Source organism: Caretta caretta, chromosome 18, assembly GCF_965140235.1.
Source record: "Caretta caretta isolate rCarCar2 chromosome 18, rCarCar1.hap1, whole genome shotgun sequence".
In the NCBI taxonomy this organism is placed as follows: Eukaryota; Metazoa; Chordata; order Testudines; family Cheloniidae; genus Caretta; species Caretta caretta.
Window position 1 is genome coordinate 13,801,442 of NC_134223.1, and position 8,169 is coordinate 13,809,610.

Below are 8,169 nucleotides of genomic sequence, written 5' to 3' on the forward strand. Positions count from 1 at the left end.
TTCAGTGCAAACTGTTTACATGCCTGGAGGTCAATAAGGCTTCATATGCCTACACCTCTTCAATACCACTGTATTTTGTTTCACGTTTGGGTGCTTTAGCTGTAGGAGGTTGGAGAGAGCAGAGTGAGCTTTAAGCAGAAATACAGATGCAGATTTGGTCAGGTGCATCTAACTCGTATAGTCCAGAACAGCCCTGGTAATGTGGCCAGAAGTCCTTGTGTGCCACCTTCCTTCGGCTGGTTTGATAAATTTTTCAAACTGTAAGGATCACCTTTCAGGACTAGCCATGTAATAGCAGTTGTTTGGTCCTTTCCACAATGTCTCCTAGCACTGATGCAAGGCATTACTTCCCTAGTTCATAGGACTCCCTTTCCACCAATCCATGTAGTTTCTCATCCTCTTGCAAGGGAACAAGTGTTTGCCAAATATTTGTTTAAACTCCCAAGACCCTGTAGTTTTCTGCACAGGGTGACTTGGCCTGCCTGACACTGAGAAGACATGATGGCAGTATTAGCAAAATATGTGTCTGTTTTATCTTCCTGGCAGGACATTTATTGCTGTGAGGAAAAGGGGTTTGGTTTCCTTCCCAGGCTTAGCAAGTGAAAACTAGATACTTTAATCCTCTGTGGCTGGATTCTGCATAGTACCCCCAGAGCAGGATTTTACAATGTTATTGAACTTCCCAGGAGACAGCAAAAACACATCAGGTGGTGCAGAAAGGAGGAAGGATTGCTCTGAGCAGTTTTTATTTTCCTTAATGGCTGGCTTGCAGGGAGAGATAAATCTCCTTCTTGCCAATTCTCTGTAATAACTGTCTTTCAATTTCAGCACATTAAAATACCTATTACTGAAAACTATTTACCCACACAGAGAGTGATAATGCCCCCTTGTGAACATTGTGGTGTATTGCTGTATTCATAAATGGTTTTTTAAAAAAAAAACAAATTACCTGGTTTCCCTATTAAAATGCAGGTGTATTTAAGATCTTTAAATTAGCCTTGTATGATAGGAGTGACACCACTTAAACAGGAGCAGATTTATTTTAAAATAAATGCTTAACTAAAAAGCTGGATGTCTAAGAATTTCTTTGCTGTTTTAAAAAAAAAAAGTCTTTCAGCAGTAGTCTTATGAAATCAGATTTTTAAAAGCCAGAATATTAGCATTAAGAAAAGGAGGACTTGTGGCACCTTAGAGACTAACCAATTTATTTGAGCATAAGCTTTCGTGAGCTACAGCTCACTTCATCGGATGCAAATGTAGCTCATGAAAGCTTATGCTCAAATAAATTGGTTAGTCTCTAAGGTGCCACAAGTCCTCCTTTTCTTTTTGCGAATACAGACTAACACGGCTGTTACTCTGAAACCTGTAATATTAGCATTACCCTATATAATCTGTAGATGACAAATATGCATGGCTGCAACCATGCATCAGCATCTAGTCTCATCTGCAGCAGTGAATGTGTTTTTTAATTATTACTAACTCACTGTCCACTGAGATCAGGGAACACCTCTTTTACTTCTGGCTTTGCTTCTGGATTCCCCCTGAGAACCTGGAAAAGCCATTTAAATGCTCCATGTCTTAGTCTCCCCATCTGTTGAAATTCTGATTATCTTCACCAAGTATGTGGTGAGGATTGATTCATTACAGCTGAAACACTCCATTACTCTCTACCTAAATATTTTTAATGTAAACCCTTTTTTTGTCCTGTGCGTGTCTCAGTTCAGTTCCCCATTGCAGGCTTCCAACCTCACAATTCCTAATTCCAGAATGTCAGAACAGGAAACACAAAGAAGGCTGAATTAACAACACTGCACAGGCAGAAAAGCCCTTGTGCTATTTGGGGATGGTTTCCTCTGAAGCAAATGCGAGTCCTGGGATCCTGACAAAAGCAACATATTGAAAACTCAAATAATGTTAATGTCAGCAACTAAGTCCGGGCAGCCTGGTCTCGTGGTTGCAACAAGACTTCAGCCTACCAGTTAGCACTGAAAACTGATGGGGGCAGGCCCAGGAGTGAAGCTAAGGGTCATAGCCAAGTGTCAGAAGCCTAAGCCACAGTGTTAGCTGGAGTCATCGGCAGAAGGTAGAGCCAAGGGTCTGAGTCAGCAATCGGAAGAAGCTGGGGCTAGAGACCAGAACCAAGCACCAAGCTGCAGGCTAGGAATACAGTGAGTAGCTACTGGACTGCTCCTGCAGTTGAGTATCAGCTTCCTGACTCCTTCAACCAGCATAGTCAATCTAACAGCTTCTATCGGGGCCAGCTGTGTGCAGTAGGTTGCTAGGAGCCTTGCTTTGCGGCAGATTAGGCCCCTGATATAAGGCCATACATGGGGGAAGAGAAGGAATGGAAGGATCTGTCCACACGGGGCCCCAAGAGCAATTGCTCTGTTTTTAGTGGCAGAAGTGTGGTTTTTAATTTTAAACTAGCTGTAAGAGGGCTCTTTTCCTTTGAGCTCCCCTGGGTTGTGCGTTCAAGGAAGACATGAGGCCACACGTAGTCACCTTAAGTCTTGGAGGAAAGCAAGTGTCTGTGAGACGCTCAGCGAAGCAGGAATTGGAGTTGTCGTGAGAAAGAGATTATTTAGGAAAAGAAAAACTGAACTAGAGGTTGAGCGGTTCTGAGAGAAGCAGGACAAGACCGTTACTGGTTATGGGGAGAAGAAAGTCTTGTTCAGCCAACAGAGGAGGCCCAAGTTAGCACTGTCCTAAAAGGAGCAAAAGCAAACATTGATGCTTGTAAGCTTTTGGGAGACGTTAGATCTACATAGTACTGAGACAGATTATAGCTCTGAATGGATCTAGCCGAGGGGAATTTTTATGTTCCTTTATTATTTCATTACGGGTATTTATTAAATAAAATGTTCTCCCCTGTTAACTATACAGAGGAGTTTCAGAAAAACTGGACCTTGTGTAACAGAGGGGTAGGCCACAAAGCTTGTGGTGCCCGAATTTACCCTTACAGGGGCAGCAAGTATCTTTCTGGCAGCTTTGGTGTAACTGAAGCCTTTGAGGGCAGTGAAACAGAAGCAGAATCCTGAGGGATTGTGCCCAGTCCGCTGAGTTTTCTAATGTGTAACTGTAGCCTTTATATTATGTAGCAATTGTTAAATCTATTAGATTCTAGGTAGGGCAACAGCCAAACTGAATACTGGCTCCCAAGCATCTTGGCCTGTGGGTGAGTTTGGATCCAAGAACAGGAATTTCCAGCCTGGGGCTGTTTGTACTGGACCATGGACCTGTATCCACCTGGGCTAGGGGCAGGTTCAGATTCCCAGCTTCAGCCCTGGCTTCTAGCTAGCCCTAACATCCACTCAGTGCTGTTGTGGAAGGGTTTGGACATGCAGCTGGCTGAGGAATACATCTCCCTGCAAAAACACGAGCTTGTACAGTGAAAATCTCACTGCTTTGTTGGACAGTTAGCAACCATTTCTGCTTAATAGGTTTATTTCCTCTGACATGCTTTTCTTAAGAGAGGCTTTACTATAAACTCCAAATTTACCAGCCCAAGCCTGCTGCATGGTAAATACCTCTCTTTCAGATTTGTTCTTTTATCAGGTGTTGGTTTAAGCTGGTTGTGCTCTACGTAGATTTGAAACCCTGCACCCTTTTCACATATTACTGATCTTTGCATTAGGCCTACTAAATGAATAAACCAGCTAATTACGCACAAATCCTATCAAGGGATTTTTCTTCCTGCCTGTCGAAGAGGCAAGCTTGTAATATGACAAGTAAAAGGGGTTAGTGCAATCTTGATCATTAAGTCATGTTAAAAGACTCGTGAGCCTTTATTTTCCATTAATTGCTCGGGAAGATGAGGGGTGGATAGTACTGGCTACAGATGGGCATGATGGTAGGCCGCTTTCAGACTTCTCTTGCAAAGCACTGTGCTCCTATATCTCCCTCCCCTCCCCTGGGATGCCTATCTCCTTTCCAGAGCTGGGTAGAGGCTGAACTGAGCTCTGCTAATCTTGGTGAACCCCCAGGTGCAGTGAACTGTGGGGCATGTGAGCAAAAAGGCTGTGATGGTGCCCATAAAGTGGTGGAGATGTGTGAAAGTGGCTTCTTTCCAGTTCCAAAGGGGTTAAGAGGTGGGTGCAGCTACCCCCACCCTGTCCCTTGGCAAGAAGTGCAGAGGTGGGGCAGGAAGTATAAGAGCAGGGCCCTGATGTTCAGTTGGAGCTGGACCAGGGAAGGAGGCTGATATCCCTCCCAGGGTGCTGAGCCCTCAGCCAAGTTGCCAACTGGCAGCAGGGAGAAAAGGCAATCCACGATCCCAGGAGCCGGGAGGAAGCGCTGCCTGACCGTGAGACTAAGTCAGGTTCAGTGACGATGGAGCAGCGCCAGCAGGAGCCGGTAGGGAGTAACCAGGGGAAACAAGACTTTGATCTAGTTGCGCTGCCAGGATATGAGGCAGCGACTGCCCGTTGACCCTGTGGCAGGATTGTCTGGGTGGTGACCCTATAGAGCAGCATGGGCCCAGCCCCCCCGAATCCCAGCCCCATACATGGGGTTGTTTGCGTGCTAACCTTGAGGCCAGAAATCTGGAAATATGGACTGCTTACTTGCTCAGCCCTCGCCTTCGGAGGCCTGAGATCTTGACTGCCTGTTGACGTGCTGAACTTGCACTTACAATCTTGAACTGTCAATTGTGCACTTGTGTGGCCGCAAGCCAGGCCGCTGACTGCTTCACCCGATGGGCGTACTGATCCCCCGACGCTGCCACAGGATGTGGAAAGCCGACATAGGGTAGAGGACCCACGGCCGGTTCTAGGCAGGGATGGCTGAATTTCTGGGTGCTCTGCTGTCAGCATGTACCCCAAATCCAACGACACCCCTCCCAGGTTCTCTCCTATGGACATTTTAGGCTGAGCAGTTGGATTCATGCTGAATTCTTTGTTGAACTGGTACCCAGACAGAGAGTCACAGGCAGGCGCTAGGCTCCCTCCCAGCAGCCTTTCTACCCACATACCCTGCTCTGAGGCCTGAAAGTGGAAGGCTAGTAAGTTGGGTGGGTTCCACTGAAAATGGTCTATTCTCAACTTAGACACTTTGCTATGTCTCTTAGATGCCCCATCTTCTCCTCTTGGCTATGTTACCTCCCTCCTGGCTGTATTTCTGAATGTATGCTAAAGGTCACAATTTCATCCTGGCCTTCTCTGGGCCTCTAGTTTTGTCTCTGAATTCTTTTAATAAGTTAAAAAAAAACAAACCCTCGTTTCTGTCCGAGGAACAATCTCCTCCGCTGGTGTCAGTTGGCAAAGTGTTAGCTATGGAGAGCTACACCAATTTGACTTACCCAAGCAGGTCTGGGCCAATGTGTTCAGTTGTGATCATATAAATGTGGGGAGAGAGCGAGACCTGGCTGGACTTCCCTTCAGTCCGCACGGATCACTGCTTGGATCCATTAGCCCATCCCTATCGGTAGGAAAACAGCCTTCTCTTGCTGTTAGCTAATGAAATCTGTTGGGCAGATTGCGTGCTTGCTGTCTGCACGGGAAGGTTTGGGGTTCAAACCCAGTTGAAGATGCAGGGTGGGAGGTTGTTCCAGGTGCCTGTAACATCATTTATTTTTACCTTTTTTTTCATTTTAAACTAGGAAATTATCCACTAAGATCTGTGTTAAAAGAACATTAGGTAGGTGGCCAAGTAAAGCGCTCAAAGGTCAGGTTGCCAGTTGTCCCTGAACCCCTAATTCAGAGCCTGTTGATGTATGCATTATGCTACAATCTTTAATTACGTGATCCCACACTGTGTTTTCCACAGGCCCTGGCCTCCTTCGGTGCACACGATGGATGCATAAGGGGTCAGAATTAAGAGTGCTGGGGCAATTGACAGTCTGGCATTTCCTAACTTTCAAGTGCTCCAGTTTGCAAGCTAAGTAACCTCTTTTTAACAGAGATTTTTGTATTTGAAACCGGTTTAAACCCTGGCAACCGAACCTGGAATAATCTGTTAGCAAAAACAACCATTGAGCCTCATCAGGATGCAAGCCGCTGGCAAATACCCCAACGAGTGAAGTTATTGTTTGCTTTTCACAGAACAATGTCAATCTAAGGGGAGGTTTCATTGAACAGCAGCCTGCCCAGCACCCAACATCTGTCCCATTCATTCTACTTCTCTGCTTGCCACTTAGCTGTGATGATGATGGGGTGCCATAGATGTGCCATAACAGATACAAGTGGCGAGGTGGGGCTCATTTGGGTTTATGTATGCAGTAGGGATTGCAGAGCTTTATACCCAAATAACATGCTTCCTGCCGTGAGAAGGGTACAGCTCTATCTAGCATTGCTTCTCACACACACACACACACACACCCCGTGCAAGACTGGGGCTGGCTTTGCCGCTCACTCAAACCCTGCCTGCCCCCACCCGAGGCTGGGGCTGGCCAAGGGACTGTCCTGGCCAAAACCGGATGTATGGTCACCCTATTTATAGATAAGGATTTAAACTACGTGGAAGAAATGTGGCCAAAGATCCTCTGGTGGCTTTTTCATTTGGGGAGAGGGAAGGACAGGATTTGGGTGCCCAAGTTTTTTTAAAACAAACCTAAAATGGCAGAGAGGAGCCCTTCCCGGCCTCTGCACCTGATTCTTTCCCCACTCGGCGCATCTTGCTGAGCAGTCTCTGAAATCCTCTCCTGGGATTTAACTTTGAAAGCCCCACCCAGCTGTCTGGCTTGGTGAAGTAGGGCAGCAGTTCTCAAACTGTGGTTCGGGACCCTGAAGTGGGTTGGGACCCTGTTTTAATGGGGTCACCAGGGCTGACATTAGACTTGCTGGGGCCCAGGGCTGAAGCTTGAGCCCTACTGCCTGGGGCCAAAGCCCAAGGGTTTCAGCCATGAACGAGGGGCTCAGGCTTTGGCTTTGGCTTTAGCCTCGGCTGGTGGGGCTCAGGTTACAGGCCCCCGTCCAGGGCTGAACCCTTGGGCTTTGGCTCCCCTAGCCCGGGGCGGCAGGGCTCAGGTGTAGTAATTTTTGTTCTCAGAAGGGGGTCGCGGTGCAGTGAAGTTTGAGAACCCCTGAAGCAGGGGATGTCTTGCTTGTAATGGGCACCTGTGAAACGTGAATGCCGCTGCCCAGGTCCTGGCCACCCCACGCTGCCCCATGGCGCTCTCATGCCAAAGGCACAAGGGGGGGCGCGTGTGGAACATAGAGCAAGTAGAGTGTGGGGAGTGGTTTTGCGGGAATGATGGGTGCGGGGAGGGGTTTTTGGGGAGGAGTTGGTGGTGGCGCAGGTTTAGCACACGGTAGCAAGGAGGCTGTCCTGAGAGTAGGAGGCGGTGGTAAACGAGGCTGTGAAGTTGGGAAGGGGTTACGAGACAACAGGCAGGAGCCAAGCTCCCCAAAGCTGAGGCAGCACCATTAGGAGCAATGCAAGGAGGGAGGGTGGGAACGAGCTTTCATAACTCTGCACCCCTCATTTGCGGCCTGGACCCTCTGCATCTGTTATTTCTACTCCTGGAGGGCCAAGGTGCCCGGTGCATTGTGCTAGTCGCTGTAGGGACACCAGGAGAGGCAATTCCTGCCTCAAAGAGCTTACAGCCTAAATAGACAAAGGAAGTGTTGCTATCCCAGTTTCACAGATGAGGCACAGGGTCAACTAAGTGAGGCCCAAGAGCCTGCCGGAAGTCTGTGGTAGGGCCAAGATTTGCACCTAGGTCTCCCGCGTGCTAGACCAGTGCCCTAAACACAGGGCCACCCTCTCGCTCGAAGAGCGGAGCTTGTTTTAGATGCTGTTTCTGCTCAGACTCTGTGAGCCAGGACTGAAGCTCTGGCATGAACCTTCTCAGACAGAAGATCTCTATGTGCCACTTCAAGCATCCCACAGAAATCTGAGCCACAACAGTGTTTGCATTGAGTCGCCATGCCCTTTAGTGGCCATGGGTAGGGATCTCCCGCAAGTCACACCCAGCTCTGCTCCCTCTCGCAGAGGTAGGAGCATTGTGACCGGAGCTGTCACTCTTTGAAGAAAATTTGTTAACTGCATCTTCTTGTCAACACTCCCTTGTTCCCATACACAGAGGGGCACAAACACACATGCCTCGCTCCACACATAAAGTGGGCTTTGGCATCAGACAAAGGGAAATCTCTGCTCAGGGCTAGTGCTAAGTATTAGCAGGCTAAGCAATTGCTTAGGGCACCGAGCAGCTCAAGGGGCCCTCCATTCACT